Source organism: Eumetopias jubatus, unplaced genomic scaffold, assembly GCF_037043125.1.
Source record: "Eumetopias jubatus isolate StellerSeaLion01/CBP00866 unplaced genomic scaffold, mEumJub1_p1.0 scaffold_10, whole genome shotgun sequence".
NCBI lineage: Eukaryota > Metazoa > Chordata > Mammalia > Carnivora > Otariidae > Eumetopias > Eumetopias jubatus.
In genome coordinates, this window is record NW_028274816.1 from 56,005,312 (window position 1) to 56,024,752 (window position 19,441).

At 44.0% G+C, this 19,441-nt stretch overlaps 1 protein-coding gene across 1 annotated transcript in view; it reads left to right on the top strand.

Moving 5' to 3' along the window:
- The first annotated feature begins 319 nt into the window (after positions 1-319).
- Positions 320-19,441, top strand: part of ARHGAP35 (Rho GTPase activating protein 35) — a 121,794-nt gene continuing 102,672 nt past the window's right edge. Inside the window, exon 1 of the mRNA XM_028087928.2 lies at positions 320-484. The gene's annotated coding sequence lies outside the window, so the exon portion shown is untranslated. The remainder of the gene's footprint in view (positions 485-19,441) is intronic.

The window sequence follows — 19,441 nt, forward strand, 5'->3', positions numbered from 1 at the left end:
AGCCCCTTGGGCGCCTAGACGCCCTCGCTTCGTCTGCTGCCCGGCGCCGGTTATCCCCTTGCGGCGCGCGCCCAGGGGCCGTTATCCTCCTGCAACGGTCCGCACGCCACGCACGCGCAGTAGCGAGGAGCGCGCGCGCGCGGGAGCGGCGGCTGCAGGAAGGAGGCGCCGCCGCCGCCATTGCGAAGGAGGGAGGGAGCGAGCAAGCGAGGCCGGTCCGCCCTCCCCCTGGTTCCCGCCCCTCCCCCCTTCCCCTCCCCGCCCCCCCGCCCCGAGGGAGAGCCGCGGCGCGGCGGGAGGAGGAGGTGGAGGAGGCGGAGGAGGGAGCCCGCGAGGGAGGGTCCGCCCGGCCCCCCGCCGCCGGAGCCGCCGCCGCCGCCGCCTCAGCCGCCGCTGGACGAGGAGCAGCAGAACATGGCGCCGGGGCCGCCGTCGCCGCTGCTGGGATCCTGGAGGCCGGAGCCGCGCTGAGGGCGCCCAGCTGGTGAGTGCGCGAGCTCGCGGGCCCCGGCGGCGAGGCCGGGCGCCGCCCCGCTGCGGGGTCCAAGGGGAGGCGGGGACGGCGGGGCCCGGAGCCCGCGAACAATGGAGGAGCCGGAGGGGGAGGGGAGGGAGCGGCCCCCCAACCCCCCGGGCCCCGCTGGCCCCGCTGCTTCGCGCTGCGGCCCGGCCCGCGGGGCTCGCCCGCCCTTCGGACCTGTCCCTGCTCGCCCCAGCCCTGCTGTCCCCGCGTCTGCCCCTACCTTCCGACCCGTTTGGGATCTCGGTGTCCGCTTCGGCCACCCCCTCCTCACTTAAGCCACTCTGCTCCCAATTCTGCGCCTCCCCCTTCCCTCTTCCGCCCCTCAGTAATGCGCTTCGCCCCTCATGGACTCTGCAGTGCTCTCGGGACCCACCTCCTCAGTGATCCTTCTGCATCTCTTAATTCTGGACCTTCACTTTGAGATTCGTGACCCGCCTGCCTGCCCCCCTCTTCAATTCCAGTCTCACCAGCCTCCAGATCTGTTCCCTTCTTTGACCCATCTACTGTTATCCGTCCTCTGGTGCACCCCCAGGAACTGTCCCTCTAGGACCTGCGGTTCCACCTTCTTGGAGATCCACCCGAGACCTTGTTCATCTTGGCACTGCTGCCCCTAGGTCTTCTCCTTGGACTTAATTCCATCTCCCTCTTGGGCCTTGCTGCCCACTCGCGGAACCTGCTGCACCCCCGGGATGCCTCTAAGCTCTCCGACCCTTGCATGCCTCTCACTTCAGTCCCCTGCCCCTTCTCGGACTCGGATGCACCATGCTCACCTCCTCTCCTTCTCAGATCTTGCTCCCATTTGCCATTCAGACCCTTTTTTTCTCTTCCAGACCTTTCTACCTACCCGATCTGCCCTTTGCCCAATCTCAGATCTTGCTGTGCCCCCCTAACCTGCTTGCTTTCCGACTCTGCCTTCCATGAAGCAGCCTCCTCGCCCCTCTATGACCCTGCAGCTCTCATTTCTGCCATTCACTTCTCTGACCTAACTCAGCCTGTCCGCAGCCTCAGTGCTGCCCAGTGTTCTCCTTGCGGTTTCCTCTCCTCTCCACCTCCTCGTTGGTACTATTGAACTGTCTCATTCATTTGCTCCCCCTTTCTTTGACCTGTTTCCTTCTCCGTTCTTCTTTGCTTGAGAACTGTTTCCAGCCTCATCTTTCTCTAAGTCTTCTCCTCTCCATTTTGGCCCTCCTTAGACTTGCCCTTTACCTCACTGAATCTTTGATAACTTCTCTGACCCATCGCCCCCTCTCCTTCCCATTTCGGTGCATCTCATAGACCTGCCCCAGATCCTTTCTGCACTTGCTCTTGCATTTGTTAGCTGTGCCCCATCCGCTCTAACGTTTTTCTCCCAGCTCTGCCCCTTTCGGAGCTGTCCACTTGCCCACCTGTCTTTTTGACCCATTTTAGCTCTACTCTTGCTGTTCCCTGTCGGAGTGGTTCTCTTTAATTCTGGTCTTCTGGTGATTGCATCCCACCTGTGTCTCTCTCAATTCTAAGTTTTCCACCTGACCTCCTCCACCCCCGACCATTTTGATTCAGCCCTCAACCTCCGCTCTTCCCTTTCTTGTATTTGTTCTCCCTCCTTTGTCCTGCCTTTTAGCTCCCTTTTGAGTTCTCTTTCTCCCAGTGCTGCCCAGTAGTAGGGATATCTTCTCAACCATTCCTTCCTATCACCGGCTGCCTCCCCACCCCCCCCAGCTCCCTCTTGGAGCCATTTCAGTTCTTGGATAGATTCTCCCTCTCTTTTGATACCCAATTCCCAATTCTGTTCCTCGTTGACTTGTTTCCTCACCTTTTTTTTTTTTTCCCCTTTGTGTCCTGCCAATCTCCTTCTCTTCCCATTAGGTTCCTGTCAGGCTTGCTTCTTCCAGCTCTCCATTCTTGACCCGCCCATTCCCACTGAGTGCTTCCCCTCTTGAGGCTTGTCTTCCTCTAGCCTCCAGTCCTCAGCTTTGGAGGGGAAGGGGCTGGGTTGGGCCTAGGGTTCTCTAGGCTCTGGTTTAGACTGCAGATTCAGTGGGCACCCTCACCCTCAGGGTTTTATCCCCAGGGATCCTGAGGTCTGGGTAAATAAATAGGTGGGGGGTGGTTGGCTGGTTACTGCTGTCTGGAGTGGGACTGTCGCCCCCATTTTCCCTACTTCTACCAAGGTTAGTGATGGTGAGGGGGTAGGTCTGTTTCCATTGCCCCCGCCTTTTTTTCCTCCTTCCCATCTTGCTCCCCAGCCCCTTCAGATCCCTGGACTTTGCAGCTTTGTGTCCTTTGGAACAGGAGAGTGCAGCTGCTCACAGGTCTTTCTTTCTCACTTTCCCTCCCTCCTTCTCTGAGCTGTTGTAAAAAGACAGTTGTACTCTCTCCCCCCTTCCACCTCCAAGCCAGTACCCCTTAGGAGAACTTAAAAGTGTGCTTTTTTGCCCCCCCCCCCATGACAGTCTTATTTTTGTTTTACTTCTGGCTGGGGAAATGCTAGTTCTCAAGTTCTCCCCAATCCCACGGGGGTAATAGCCCCATTTGGTGTTTACTGCTCTGGGGCTGCAGAAGCTGTAGTCTTGCCTTCTTCCCTAATGGCCTCTGGTTTGCAGTGTGACCTTTGGGAGGGTGGGCTTATTTCTTTTCACCTCTGCCCCAGGAAGGCTCCAGCTTCCTGGTCTTCAAAATGATTACGGCCTGAGTTTGGAAAGCCCGTTGCGGTTGTTTGTTGAAAGAGAGAGTGCCAAATGTCACTCAGATTTCTGCCCTCTGGTGTTGTAGGCGCTCCCAGCCACAGGAGTTGAATGCCTCTGGGCAGATCCATGCTGGCGGGTGGGGGAGCTCTTTGGTGTACAAGAAGTATGTGGGTGGGCCCTGACAGTCCCCAAGCCTTGTGAGTGACCTGATTTGGTAGAGTGAGGAAAGGGTGCCAGGAACTGGCTGATACGAAAGGATTTTTGGTCTTATTACCTGAGAAATGTACCTTAGCTACCTTTCTTGGAGCTTTTTCTTCAGTGATCTTATGTTGGGGGTGGGGTTTAAGAAATCTATTCAGAGAAAGAGGTGGGTTTTTTTTGTTTTGTTTTTTTACAGAAAAGGCATCTAACCATTCTCTGTCCTTAACTTGGGAGAGGGAACCTTTGCATGTTCTAGGTTTATTTATTTTATTTCTTAAGTAAATCAAAAGCCTGATTTTTTTTCCCCCTGTGGCCTAGGGCAATTGCATATTAAAGCAGCCATCCAGCTGTGAAGGAGCATTTACTGGAAGGACTTTATTTAACTGAGCTATGATCAAACTTTGTTTACTTCAGCACTTATTTAGAAATAGTTGTGTGAACACTTGAAATAAAAAAGCATTCACTGTTATCTACAGAATTGGACCATTGACTCATCAAATGTTAGGGTACTTGTCTATGATAAAGGGGGCTAGATCATAGATCATATGGTTCCTTTAGCTTCTGAGTTCTTAGGACTTTAAATTTTCTGACAGAGTCTGGTAATTTTAAGTATCTACAGCATGTATCTTCACCATTATTGTCCCCCCCACACACACACACACCATTATTGACTTAAAGAATTTTGGTTCATCTTTCTGTTGATTTCCATTCATTTCTGAATTTTGGCCTTGTGAATCATGACTCAGTCTCTGAATTTATTTTAGAGTTTATGTTTTCCATGTTGGTATAAACAGTTATTTTTTATTCTTAATGGGAAAGTGTTAGCTAGTTAAGGCAGTTGTGTGTGCAGTACTGCTTAAATTTGTGTTTTAGAGTTTTAACGTCACTGGCAGCACAGAAAGTTTCTGCATGGCCAAAGCCTAAGTTTACATAATAGGAAGAGAGGAGACAGAAGAACAAAGGGATGATTTTTCTTCCTAAACTGGTAACTGGTGTTAAAAAGATTGTCAGATTTCTCTGATGGTAGCAGAGGCTTCAACCTCAGTGTCAGCATTTGCTTTCATGATGGAATTGGGTGCTACAGAAATCAGAGGTGGTAGCCTTGGCCTTCTGGAACAGTTAATATGCCAGTCGGGGGTGGGGTGTGGAGCAGGAGATGGCAGTAGATGACTGTTTTCTATGTAGTAACAGGTCTTCAAGGGCTCCTGCAGTGCCGAGAAAATCTCTGTAATACTAGTGTAATCAGAGTTCTTCTCTTCCTTTTTTTTTTTAAACTATTCTTTTGACCATGTCCCCCTTCCCTTACCCATCTTCTCTTTTTTCTTAGCATGATGAAGGCCAAAGCATTTAGGACAGTGGAAAAAAAAAATCAGAAGAGTCATGCTTCTTGATACGAGTTACACGGAAGAGGTTGTCCATGGGCCTGATGGTAGCTTTTGGCAAAGGACAGCCTGGGAGGAGTGAGGGTTTCACAGATGACCGTAAACTACAGCTTTCATAGGTGTTTCTGCAGTCTCTGTGTGACAGGGAGACACAGCAGGTCAATACAGTTGGAGATTGACATGGTGAGAGTGTTTGTCCATCTCCTTCTGGTATCTTCTGCTTTCACATCTTCAGTTTGTGGGGGCCTTCTGAGAGGTGTTGAGCTTCCTGCAGGGCCTTCCTGTGATCTGCTGTGACTGTTGTCCTTCACCAGCTAGGTGTCTTAATTTACCCAGTCGATGTGACATTTTATTGACCATCTAGTCTAGTTGTTTAAAATTTCTTTTTCGCATTATTTGAAATACATAACTTGGAGATTCTTTACTTGAAGAGGGAAGGTGACTGGCAGAAATCCCTTGGACAAACAATAACTTGAAACAACTTGGACACACAACACAACTTGAAAACCCGTGCCTAGTCTAGCCTCCTGATTTACAGATGGGGAAATGAACTTGCATGGGTAATGGTAACAGGTTTCCCGTCACAATTGAAGCAGTATTGGAAGTACACGCAGATCTTCTGGTCTTAACCTAATTAGTGGGAACCTTGAACAAATCACTTCACCTCTCTGGGTTTCACATTCCTAGTCTGAAATCTAGTGTGCTGTCCAGCTCTGGTTGTAGATTCTTGTCCTGGACCACAAACCAAGTTAGAGCTGGGACTGGGACTGGACCCCTGGTGCTACTCTTAACCTCTCCATCCCCCCTCAACCCCGCCTCCAATCAAATCCTGTAGCCCAGAATTGGGGGTAAGTGCCCTTTCTCTGGGGAATGCAGTAAAATGAACTGGATTGCCTTTGTTGTATACTTTTTTCAAACATAAACATTGTCTCTTTTCCAGCCATTCATGTGAAAATTAGTTTATAATTTGGGGGGAAGGGGCATCCAGATTGTATTCACTACATAACTAAAACCATACACCTCTTTTAAAAGCAATATGGAATCTTTCAAGCTGAGTCATTGTTGACCTAGGCTCTTAAATAGCAGTGTCTGAATAGCCCTTGAATTGCTGGTATTAAGAAATGCAAACAAATCATTCATGTTCATCTTCCTGAAAGTTTATTTCTATTTAATATTTGATACAATGCTTTAATGAGGTTTTGTCTATGAAGAATTCTTGAAAATAACTTTTGGCATCTGTCAGTCTAATTTTCATTTATTTGCTTCTTGCTTCATTTAGTTGTTTCAAGTTATTGTTTGTCCAAGGGATTTCTGCCAGTCTCTTGGTGCTAAGATGAACCATTAAGTTGATATATTAGTAGAGAACCAGGTACTTTCAGCCATGAACCATCATCACAGGAAAGTAATATTTACTTTAGTTGAAAATAGCCAGACGTACCTATCTCCTTCATCTTCCTTTATTGAAATGAGTATTTTCATTTTATGAAATTTGTGGCAGTTGTGACTGTTGCGTTATGCATCCGTGGTATTTCATACTTTTTTTGCTCTCCTAGTGTCTATGCATTCTTATTTGGAAAATGTCCCTTTGCTGGTCACTATGGTGGCAATTTGTAGTTGGAAATCAAATTTGAACAATTGAGAGGCAGCTTCCTATGGTGTAAAGAATGTTGAATTGATAATGAAGAAACTCAGGCCCTAGCCCCAGCTCTGCTGCTTACTAGCTGTATGACTTTGGCCAAATCATTTTCACTTCTCTTGGCTATGGTTTCTTCGTGTGAAAAATGGAGGGATTATACTAGTCTGTTTCCGTTCTGCCTTATTTTATAGCTAATCATACTTGTTTCCTCTCTCCAGATAGTAAACTCCTTGAGGGTGGGGACTGTCATGTATCTCTTATTTCCTGTCACACCTAGCAAAATACCTTGTAGGTATTTTGTAGTAGGCCCCCCACTACTACACATAAGTTGATTGAACCCAAACAGGTGCCAAAGCCTTTTTGTTTTTCTCTTTTGGGGGGTAGGTGGGTGGAGAGATGTGCACCAACTATAATGGCCATTTTTAGGCTTTAAACTCTCAGAGGGCATGCCCTCCTAGTCAGCATTTAATCCTCAAATATACATAATATTGTAAGTGTCCTGACCAGGGTTACACAGCTGAGAGGTTGAGAGCTATGTTATGAATCTGTGTCTGTCTGATTCCAAGGTCTGTGTTTATTTTATTAGTCTGCCTTATTTCTCTGGGATATAAGAATAAGCTATACTTCATCTCCTTAAGGAATTTATAGTCAGTTGTGAATGATTAGCCTTATATAACATACGGTGGGTTGAGGGAAGTATATGTTGAATAGACTATTCTGATGAATTTCTGCGTTCTTGAGAGGCATCCCCATATTAATAGTCTTAAAGGCTTTCGTATTCACAGACTACTGAGCACAGAGTTTGTTCTATGGCACACTATTTTGAAAAAGAATATATAGACCCAGGTACCAGCTTATCTAGCCAGCATGTTGAAAAAGTTGAGCATTTGATTTCTGACCTGGATTCAAACCCAGGTATAACACGTGTGTGTGTGTGTGTGTGTGTGTGTGTGTGTGTACACGTACATATGTATATATATTTCGTATATATATATAAGTTGTCCAAAAGAAATAATATAGTAAGATAGACCTATTTGGTCATGTAATGACTCCTTAAGTCTATATTTTCTTTGGTAAGTAGAAAAGTATCTGAGTGGCTCCTAATTGACAATTTTCAATTGAGAAAATTCTCTAGGCAACTAGAAATGTGTAGACAAAACTACACCTAGCCCCTTGACTTATTTGTGTGGAACTCACTACAATGCTTTTTTCATGAATCAGAAAGTTGTTAAATAATATTGGGTTGAAAAAACCCAAAAATAATGTTGGAGTGAAAGTGTGCTGGCCAGCTACAGCTAACAGCCTCCGGAAGTGTAAAAAATTAAAAAAAAAAAAGTTGCACTGTACTTCTCCCCATCTCCATTTAAAAGAAAGGTCAAAATCATGGTTTCATCTATTATAGCCTGCGCTAGTTAGGAATAAGACAAAAGAAAATGATTACTGTTAATTGCCATGGGCAATTAAAAAGGATTCTTTGTTCAGTAACAAATTGATTGTGTACAAACGAAAGCCAGTACTGCATTAATACAAGATTGTTAGATTCTCGAAATCTGCATCTTTAACTAGAGTGGCTTTTACTTCAAGGGAATTATTTCACTGGGAGTAGTGTACTTTAAATGCTTGGTGATAAAAGTATCACTAGGTCTTTATTTTCCAAAAATGTTAAGTTTGTAGGTGGAAAGCTGGTGGATGCTGCTTTTGTGATACCATTTCTAATGGCCTGAAATAATTGAATACTTTTTGAATGCTGCTGACTTCTCGGAGATTTTTTTCCCTCTGATTGGTCAGTCACTAGAGGAATGCAGATAAAACCTTTGGTAAATGAGGAAAAAGGGAAAAAGGCCTCTCAGTGCTCAGGCAGTGAGTCTCTGCTGTTGGCATATGCCCAGCATTAGCCAGCAGCCATAAAGGCTTATAAATGGCAGCATTAGCTAAAATAGTTGTGATTTCATGTTCTGTGTGAATACAAGAAATACATATATTTTCTTCTGTACAGATCCTCTTTAAGTTTTTTAAAATTTTATTGTTATGTTAATCACCCATACATTACATCATTAGTTTTTGATGTAGTGTTCCATGATTCATTAAGTTTTTTTTTTTTTTAAATTAAGGTGCAACTTACATGGAGAAAAGTACATAAATCTGAAAGTGTACATTTCTGAATTTTCTACATATTGTCCAAATCTCTTTTTTATATGATGGGGCATCATTTCCTTTTCCACACACTTCTTAATAAGTTGAAAACTGTTTGAGCGTCTCCATGTGGGAGGCATTTAAGTCCTGATTTTACTGTAGGATGTGAATTGTATAGAATGATATTTGTAACTTTTCCAAGTTTGTTCAAGGTCACATATCTGATCAAGAATGGAGTAATAGGGGGCGCCTGGATGGCTCAGTTGGTTAAGTGTCTGCCTTCGGCTCAGGTCATGATCCCAGGGTCCTGGGATCAAGCCCCTTGTCGGGCTTCCTGCTCAGTGGGAGGCCTGCTTCTCCCTCTCCCACTCCCCTGCTTGTGTTACCTCTCTCCCTGTCTCTCTCTCTTTCAAATAAGTAAATTTTTTTTAAAGATTTTATTTATTTGAGAGAGAGAGAATGAGAGACAGCACGAGAGGGAAGAGGGTCAGAGGGAGAAGCAGACTCCCTGCTGAGCAGGGAGCCCAGTGTGGGACTCGATCCCGGGACTCCAGGATCATGACCTGAGCTGAAGGCAGTCGCTTAACCAACTGAGCCACCCAGGCGCCCTCAAATAAGTAAAATCTTAAAAAAAAAAAAAAAAAATGGGTTAATAGTGACCTGGTACAAATTACCACAAGTGACGAAAGCATTCTTTTAATAACAGATCTTTCCTATTTGTGTTGTAATTCCAGAGTTTTTGTGTCTCTCTTTGCTGGGAATTAAAAAGAAATAGGTAGTGGTCACTGCTGGTGGTACGATCAGGACTGTCAGGCACGAAAACTTGGTGTGAACTTTCTGGAGAGCATTTTGGCAATGTTTTATTTTTATTGTGTATTTAGTTTTTAAAGGTTTTATTTATTTATTTATTAGAGGGAGAGAGGGAGAGCACAAGCAGGGGAAGCAGCAGAGGGAGAAGCAGGGTCCCCGCTGACCAGGGACCCCAATGCAGGGCTTGATCCCAAGATCCTGGGATCATGACCCGAGATGAAGGCAGACTCCTAACAGGCTGAGCCACCCAGGCTCCCTGGTAATATTTTTTTTTTAAGATTTTATTTATTTATTTGACAGAGAGACACAGCAAGAGAGGGAACACAAGCAGGGGGAGCGGGAGAGGGAGAAGCAGGCTTCCTGTGGAGCAGGGAGCCCAATGCCAGGGCTGGATCCCAGGAGCCTGGGATCATGACCTGAGCCCAAGGCAGACGCTTAACGACTGAGCCGCCCAGGCGCCCGTCTGGCAATATTTTAAAAGATACAAAATTCTCTATCAACTTACAGGAATTTATATGGGCCAAGAAATAAAGATGAGGACCAGGATTGTATACAAAGATGTTAGCTATAGTGATGTATATAAAAAATAAGCAATCTAAATGTTTTAATCTTAGGGGAATGGTTGCTTTATGGAAAAAGTATGGAGTCATTTAAAAAGGAAGTTTTTTGGAGAATTCTTGACATGGGAAAGTACACAGAAAATAAAATAAATTAAGTATGAGAAAAAAGCAGGATATAGAACTATAAACACTATGATTCCAGTTATTTTAAAATATATATGGGGGAAAAAGTAAAAGTAAAAGAAACATGCCAAAGTGCTATTTGTATTTATCTTTGTGTTGTAGAATTTTGAGTGAAAAATTTTTTCCTGAGTTTTCCACAATGATTTTAGTATTTTTTTTTTTTTAACAAAAGTGTTTTTGTTTTGTTTTGCTTTGGGTGTTTTTTTGGGGGGGCTGTATGGTTGTATTATGTTTGGTGTTTATTATAAACACATGAAGGAAAAATTGAGCTAAAAAGCAAGAAATTAGTCATAGATCTGTTGGACTCTAGTACCTTTGAAGGTGAATGCAGTCACCCTTTCTTAGGACAATAATTGAATTAGCGGCATTACCAGTTAATAGCAATGATATACTTATTGTGTATCAGGAGACTGCTGAGTGTTCCCTGTTTCCTCCTCACAATAATCCTCTGAGGTAGGTAGTATTTCATTTTGTAGCCAGGGAACTGAGGCTTCCAGAGGGGACTTACCCAAGGTCACGCATCTAGTAGGTTCCAGAGGCAGCATGGTTCAGAGCCTTGGCTCTATACTGACTCCTGCTGCATGCTATACACTTTATAGAATTGAGTGCACCCCAGAGATGAGGAGAACTGAAGTCTACTTTGTGGCCCCTAGCATAGCTGACCCCCTCAGTTCTCTTTTTAGCAAGGTGCCCCCTCCCTCCCATGCTTGTTTTAAGAGAGAGAATCCATTAGTATATTATTTTGTCTTTTTCTTGGTCAAAATCAAGAATGGACATGCCTTACTCTTATCTTCCCATTTATGAACCAAAATTCTTTTAAGATGTAAATAATTTAGGGCTGTTGAGCAGAAGAGGGAACAAACCTGTACTTTGTAGCTCCGGAGGATGGAGATCCAGGGAGACAGGTTTCGTTTTTCCTTTTTCCTCTCCATTCAACCAATATTTGGGTGTCGACACTGTTGAGAGTACTAGTTATACATAACTTGCCTCTTCCTCCCTCAGAGAGTTTATATGCCGTTTATTAAAACAAAAGCAGTTCTTTTTTTTTTTTTTTAGATTTTTTTGTTTATTTGACAGATAGCACAAGTAGGCAGAGTGGCAGGCAGAGGGAGAGGGAGAGAAGCAGGGTCTCCACTGAGCAGGGAGCCGGATGTGGGCCTCAATCCCAGGACCCCACGATCATGACCCGAGCTGAAGGCAGCCGCTTAACAGACTGAGCCACCCAGGCGCCCCAACAAAAGCAGTTCTTCCCTTACAGGTAACACAAGGAACACCCTGTTTCGGTACCAGAAAGTAAAAAATTTAGAAGGCCAGTGGCCTGATTTTTTTTTCCCCCTGATCTTATCTTAAAGAATTAGGTGTGACCAAACATTTCAACCCAAGAAGACCTTGACTTGGAAGATAGATTTCATCTTATTATGAGAAGGAATTTTTTTTTAATTTTATTTACTTAATTAGCGAGCGAGCACACGCACACACAAGTGGGAAGGGGCAGAGGGAGAGGGAGAAGCAGACTCCCCACTAAGCACAGAGCCCTGTGCAGGGCTCAATCCCAGGACCCTGGGATCATGACCTGAGCCAACGCAGACACTTCACCGACTGAGCCAGTAGGCGCCCCAAGAAAGAACTTTTTAAGAACGTGGTCCAAGTTCATGTATTATCTTGAATAAGGAATAATTTGGAGATTTAAAATTTTACCTTGTTTGTTTTTGTTGTTAATTAACAAAACGTTTGCATACACACACGCAATCACACACTTATTTATATTCTTTCATGAGGGAGAATACCAGAAGACCTGATGTTCAATTGAAATGTGAGGGGGTTTACATTCAGACATCAGGAAGAAATTGCTGAATCGCTTTGGAGGTGCCACAGGATTTTTTTGTTTTGTTCCCCCATTTATTCTGTGAACCCGCCACATTTATCCTAGAACATGTCGGTAGGAACACAATATTTGTTGAATTAAAGGTATGCATTTTAGAGGGAAACCAGGAAAAAAAAAAGTCTCTGCAGTCTTTGATTCATGGGATTCCTCAAGCCTCGTAAAGAATCCTTTCTGCCGTCAGTTTTCATTTTGCTTCCTACCAACTTTGTTGCCTTGGACAAGTCATTTATTTTAACTTAAATTCTTAAGTTAAAGAATTTAACTCTGCCTACCACAAAGAATTTTGTGTTGAAATTCTAGATTTTCTTTGAGAACTAAATGCCAAGAGTGAATGTGGAAGCCCCGGAAGGTTGGAAGGCCTTTCAATTTTCTGGGAGAATGAAAGAGAACAATTTGGTTAATTAAAGCATTTAGGTAAAACAGCATATTAGAGGCTACAAAGGCAGCACGCTGGTATTTTGATTCAGCAGAGCAGCGCTTGCTATTGATGTGTTATCTTGTAACTTGCCCCCAGGTAGCAGTCAGTTTTAGGTTCTTATCAGTAAGTGTCTCACACATCTAAACGCTATAGGTCATAGGCCAGTAGCAGTGGTTGAGGTCTGTTTGCTTTCCACAGGGTTAGGAAGGCAGCCTCAGGTACTCTAACCACGGCACAGGGGCGGCCTCCCATTGAGTCCCGGTCCTCCCTCTTCCCAGCTCTGTGCTCTTAGACAAGACACTTAAACTTTAGTGCCTTAGGCACCTCATCTATAAAAAGGGGAATATAGTAGTGTCTACTCCCAGAGTCACTGCAATTAAAACGGGTGGTATATTTAAGAAGCTTAAAATAATGCCTGGGTCATGGTAAATGCTATGTAAATGCCATTATTAGTGTAGTGGTTCCTGGACTTGGCTTTTATAGACCAGTTGAATGTGGTAGTGGGAAAACACATACAAATTTACTAATTTGTAGTTTTGCCAAGGAGGGCATTAAAAAAATGAGAAATTCTCCTTGCTATTATAAAAATTAGGATCCATTATCAGAATAAAAGGTAGCCCTTCTCAAGGAATTTGGCAACCACATATGGGCATTTGTAGATATATGTTTCTAGATCTCATTTTTATGTACGCTGGGGGAAACTTTGCCACAGGCCAGCACCAGTAATGTGTGGGTACGTATTTAGACAGACATTCATATCCCACTCTTCCATTTATTGTGTCACCTTAAACAAAGCTGTTTGACTTCCCTGAGCCTTCTGAGTTTTCTCATGTGTAAAATAAAGATACTAATATCTGCTTCACTGGGTTGTTGTGAGAAACTGAGGTAATGAATGAAATGTTTGGCATATAGTAAATGCTAAATTGATAGGGATTGTTATTCTCAAATGGGAAGTTAAGTATTCATTGGGAGCCAATTAAGTGAAATCCACAGTACTGTATCCATTGGGAAATCCAAGAGGTTAGGTATTGTGCTTGATTGCAGAAGTCTCTTACAAGGTATCCTTCTCTGCATCCTTTCCTCTCTGTTTCTTTTCTTTTCTTTTTTTAAATTTTATTTATTTACTTGACAGAGAGAGAGACAGCGAGAGAGGGAACACAAGCAGAGGGAGAGGCAGAGGGAGAAGCAGGCTTCCCGCTGAGCAGGGAGCCCGATGTGGGGCTCGATGCGGGGCTCGATCCCAGGACCCCGGGATCATGACCTAAGCTGAAGGCAGACACTTAACAACTGAGCCACCCAGGCGCCCCCTCCCTTGTTTATTTTCTTAACGAGTACTAAACAAAAATCTGACTGTTGCCTTCCCTTGCTTAAAAACCTTTAGTGCTTTTCTGTTGCCTTGTAAAGTGCCTGACTTGTCATGGGTGCCTGATTAATGCCTGAATGAAGGATAGAGTAGTCTACCTATGCAGACGAGAGAGGTTTTTTTTTTTTTTAAAATTGAACACTGATAATACTAAGTCAGTATATCAGGGGTCCACAGCTAAATCCTACACCTTGCTGAAGTTCTAGCACCTGGTCCCCATGGCTTTGGGCATTTTAATAGCCCATAGGATGGGGTTGGAAGGTGTCTACAAAACTTGCTCAACCTGGAACGGATTGGACTTTTCAGACTGCCCCACCTCTTCATATGACAGCACAACATCCCTCTTCCCTGTGAGTTCACCCCTAGGGAAATCCTTTTCCTTTCTACCAAGTGAAGCTAGGTCCTCAGAAACTCCTGCAGTAGTAACAGTCAGTGCTTCCTTAGTCCTTTCCATACGCCAGGCATTGTTTTATGCACTTCACATGTAGTAACTCAAGGAATCCGCATAATAGCCCTCAGAAATAGGTACTCTCCTTGTATCCATTTTATGGATGAGGAAACTGAGGCAGCGCATGCTAGGTAGTGTAGTGAGATTCAGAGACCAGAGGGTTACACTTCCCTCCTCCCATCCGCAAAGGACCAAATTGTTATACAGCTCTCCACTGGGCTGGTTGTGTGTGTATGCTTGCTTTCTCTCTCTCTCTGGGGTGTATCACCTTCGATTCACATATTGACCTCGATTATTGGGAAATGTTTCTCCCACTGAAAGGTATTTGGATGAGCATAGTGAATTCTTTGGTTTGTCCCCTTGATCCTTAGTTTAGCTTACCTGTTAAAGATTTCCAGAATGATCTGGCAGTGAATTCCAGTTCTGTTTTCCCTCCTCCTTTTTAGTGAGGTCCTAATTGGACTTCATCCTCTGGTTTTCTCATTTTAGGGTATTTTCATCTAAGTTTATCTCAGCAAAATAGAAATCAAAGCCAATTCATTTTTATAATGCCTCCTTGAAGTATTTTGCTTTTGGGTTTTGGGGAATTGCCCTGGAAATTTTGGTATTGCATGATTCAGGGAAGGGCCAGCGTCATGTGCTGTCACTAGCCAGCCTGGAATGTTTGCTTTAGTTTATTTATTTTTTTAAGATTTTATTTATTTATTTGAGAGAGAGAATGAAATAGAGCATGAGAGGGGGGAGGGTCAGAGGGAGAAGCAGACACCCTGCCGAGCAGGGAGCCCGATGTGGGACTCAGTCCCGGGACTCCAGGATCATGACCTGAGCCAAAGGCAGTCGCTTAACCAACTGAGCGACCCAGGCGCCCTGTTTGCTTTATCTTTATTTATTTATTTTTTAAAAGATTTTTATTTATTTGACAGAGAGAGATACAGCGAGAGAGGGAACACAAGCAGGGGGAGTGGGAGAGGGAGAAGCAGGCTTCCTGCTGAGCAGGGAGCCCGATGTGGGGCTCGATCCCAGGACCTTGGGATCATGACCCAAGCCGAAGGCAGACACTTAACGACTGAGCCACCCAGGCGCCCCTGGAATGTTCACTTTAATACCCATTTCAAATATATACGTATCTTTTCAGAAACCTTTCCCAGACCCTCCCTGTCTATTTCCAGGATCTAAATTAGCATTAAGGCTTCTTTGTAGATCAGTCCTGTCTAATAGAACTTTCTGGGGCGCCTGGGTGGCTCAGTTGGTTGAGCGACTGCCTTTGGCTCGGGTCATGGTCCTGGAGTCCCAGGATCGAGTCCCACGTTGGGCTCCCTGCTCGGTGGGGAGTCTGCTTCTCCCTCTGACCCTCTTCCCTCTCGTGCTCTCTATCTCTCATTCTCTCTCTCAAATAAATAAATTAAATCTTTAAAAAAAAACTTTCTGCACCGTTCTTTATGTTTCCACTTGAAACGTAGCTAGTGGGACTGAGAAATTGAATTTTTCTTTTTTTTCCTTTTCTTTTTAAGATTTTTATTTATTTGACAGAGAGAGAGAGCACACAAGCAGGGAGAGCGGCAGGCAGAGGGAGAGGGAGAAGCAGGCTCCCTGCTCTCGATATGGGACTCAATCCCAGGACCCTGGGATCATGACCTGAGCTGAAGGGAGACGCTTAACCGACTGAGCCACCCAGGCGCCCCTGAATTTTATTTATTTATTTGACAGGTAGAGAGAGAGCACAAGTAAGGCAGAGCCGGCAGGCAGAGGGAGAGGGAGAAGCTGACTTTCCGCTGAGCAGGGAGCCTGACCTGGGTTTCCATCCCAGGACCCTGGGGTCATGTATGACCGGAGCCGAAGGCAGACGCTTAACCGACTGAGCCACCCAGGTGCCCCTAAATATTATTTAATTTTGGTGAAACTTTAGATAGCCAAAGTACTGGGGAGTACAGATCTAGACTATATGCTCTACAAAATAGAGTTTGTTTTTGTTTTTCTTGTTTCTCCTAACTCTGCATAGGACCATGCTCCTTGATGTATTTGATGAATGTTTGACGGGTAACTCTCAATGGCTGAAATAGTAAGGAAAGTTAAAATATTCCTTAAATTCTACCTTCCAAGGATAACCATTGTTAACAATTGTGTTTTAATTGTAGAAAAAAAATTGCCAGTTTTCATTGACATTGCAGTGATTTCTGTACAGGATTCATCTTCAATTCTAGAAATCAACTTTTTTTTTTTAATTAATTTATTTATTTTAGTAATCACTGCACCTAGTGTGGGGCTTGAGCTCATGACCCCGAGAGCAAGAGTCACATGCTCTTCTGACTGAGCAAGCTAGTGCCCCTCTAGAAATCAACATTAATCAAGGTTGTTGCAGGTTTGGGAATTTTAGGAGATGGAGGCTTAGAATGCAGGTCATAAATGTAACAGAAACAAGTATGACTAATTTTGGTCAAGTGCCTTTATAAAGACTGTTGTGACATAATGGAATTCTGTCCTAATGCTTAAGAGTTCTTAGTGAAAATCTAGGAAAGAGGATGAATCATCTTTCTTCCTCTTCCGTAGCCCAGATGATTTTGCCAGCATTTTGTTTTGAGGATGAGTGGGCGTTCAGGGGATTTTGGCTTGACTCCTAAGGGTGGTTGGGGTATTGAAGAAAAGAAATTAAAGGGATTTATTACTTGCTGGGCAAGTTTGAGTAAGCAGAAATGGGTCTGCTTGAATTTCTTTTCTATAGTGGAAGCAGCACCTTAAGCCAAGTTCTTTTTTGTGAATGTGTGTGTGTGTGTGTGTGTGTGTGTGTGTGTGTGAGTGTGCATGCATCTTTCCTATGTAAAGATGTCACTGATTTCATTTTTTGTTAAATTTCCTTTAATCCCTAACAGTTTTTCCTATTTTAGATCATCTGAATTGGTAACTTCCATTCTGTTCTGAAATGATGTGTTTTACCTTCAGAGTGGGCTGGTGATGTTGGGGGATGAGGAATAGAGATGGGAGAGAGGGATGGTAAATGATAAATCTATGGTACTTAGAGGTAAAGGAAGGAATTTTTCAGTCTTTGAATTAAGTGGAATGTAGGAATCTTGGATTGGGTCCTGGAACAAAAAAGAGAATTGATGGAAAAACTGGTAAAATACAAATAAAGTCTGGTTTAGTTTTCGTACCAAAGATAATTTCTTTGTTTTGACACGTGTACCTTGGTTATGTTAATATTAGGGGAAGCTGGTGAATGGGATATGGGAACTCTGTAATCTGCAACTTTTCTGTAAATCTAAAGTCATTCCAAAATAAGTTGTTTAGTTTTGGTTTGCGTGTCTGTATGTATGTATGTTTGTTTGTTTAAGCCAAGAAGAGCAAGAGCATTTGAGGGCTGTGACTTTAGGAAGGGGGAAGCGTACATAAATTTGGTTTATATAAGTGCCCTCCAGGAGCTCTGCCTGTCTCTGTCCACTTTTTTCCTTAAATTCAGTGTTCCAGGGGCACCTGGGTGGCTCAGTCAGTTAAGCGTCTGCCTTCAGCTCAGGGCATAATCCCGGGTTCTGGGATCGAGCCCCGCATAGGGCTCCCTGATCAGCAGAGAGCCTGCTTCTCCCTCTCCTCCCCACTCACACTCGCTTTTCTCCCTTGTGCTGTCGCTATATTTGTCTCTCTCTCTCTCTCTCTCTCTCTCTCTCAAATAAATAAATAAAATCTTAAAAAAAATAAACCAAAACCAAAATCATTTAAAAAAATAAATAAATTCAGTATTCTGCCATGTTGAGTGACTGTAGATCTCCCAGAGATCCATGCTTCTGGGCCTTTTTCATATACTGTTTCCTTTTATCTGGGGTGTTCTCCTGCTGCCCCATCCCCAACCAAACCAAACAAACAAAAACTTAACTAATTTCTTTTAACTCTTTAGATCTGGCTTAGATTTTATTCCTCTCAGAAAGCCTTCTCTGACTGACCCTCACTGCTCAGGCCTTGTCTGAGTTTGCCTCTGATGTGGTACTTACTACTCTGTGATCGAACTGCCTGTTTTCTTTTCTCTTTCTCCAACTGCATCTTTTTTTTTTTTTTTAAAGATTTTATTTATTTATTTGAGAGAGAGAGCACGAGAGGGAGGAGGGTCAGAGGGAGAAGCAGACTCCCGCCAAGCAGTGAGCCCGATGTGGGACTCGATCCTGGGACTCCAGGATCATGACCTGAGCCGAAGGCAGTCGCTTAACCAACTGAGCCACCCAGGCGCCCCTCTCCACCTGCATCTTAAGCTCCTTGAAAGTAGGGCCTCTGCTTTTCATTATTTTATCTCTAAGCATGTAACCCACAGGGCACTGGGTGGCTCATTCGGTTAAGTGTCCGACTCTTGATTTCAGCTCAGGGTCCTGAGCCCCATGCCATGCTGGGCCTGCTTAAGATTCTCTCTCTCTCTCAAAAAAAAAGGGGGGGCGCCTGGGTGGCTCAGATGGTTAAGCGTCTGCCTTCAGCTCAGGTCATGATCCCGGGGTCCTGGGATCGAGTCCCGCATCGGGCTCCCTGCTCCTTGGGAGCCTGCTTCTCCCTCTGCTTCTCTCTCTCTCTCCCTCTGTCTCTCATGAATAAATAAATAAAATCTTTAAAAAGAAAAGGGGGAGGCATATAACCCAGGAATCTAAGCATCCTTGATGTTCAGGAGATGTTTCTTAAATAGCTCCATAGGAGGGGCACCTGGCTAGCTCAGTCAGGGGAGCATGAGACTCTTAATCTCAGGGTTATGAGTTTTGGGCATAAAGATTACTTAAAAAAAAAAAAAAAGCTCCACAACAAGAAGCAGTATTCCTCACATCTTCTCAGGCTTCACTGGTAGTTTTGCTCATGCCTTTAAAGAATGGTGGCTGTAGTTTGCTGTAAACCAGCATATATGCCATAGATGGCCAAATCCCTGCCATAAAGAAGACTACAGAGATGAGAAAGCACATTTTTTTACAGGCTTATTCTTGTATTTCTTGTATATCAAGCTCCAGGGATCTAATTTAGGTAAATATTTAAAAATCTGCTAGTTATGTAGCATATCTTTACCTGCACTATGTGAATTTATCTCATTTTATCCTAAGAGATAATGTGTAGGTTGTTTTAAATCTGTTCTTTAGTAAACCAGTCAATAATTAATTATCTAGAATATGTACAACCCTAGGTGGAATACATAATACTATCAGATATGGTCCCTGCTTTTGAATTTCTTACATTCTAGTTGGGAGAAATAGAACATCCTCACCCCACAGTTTGTTACTGT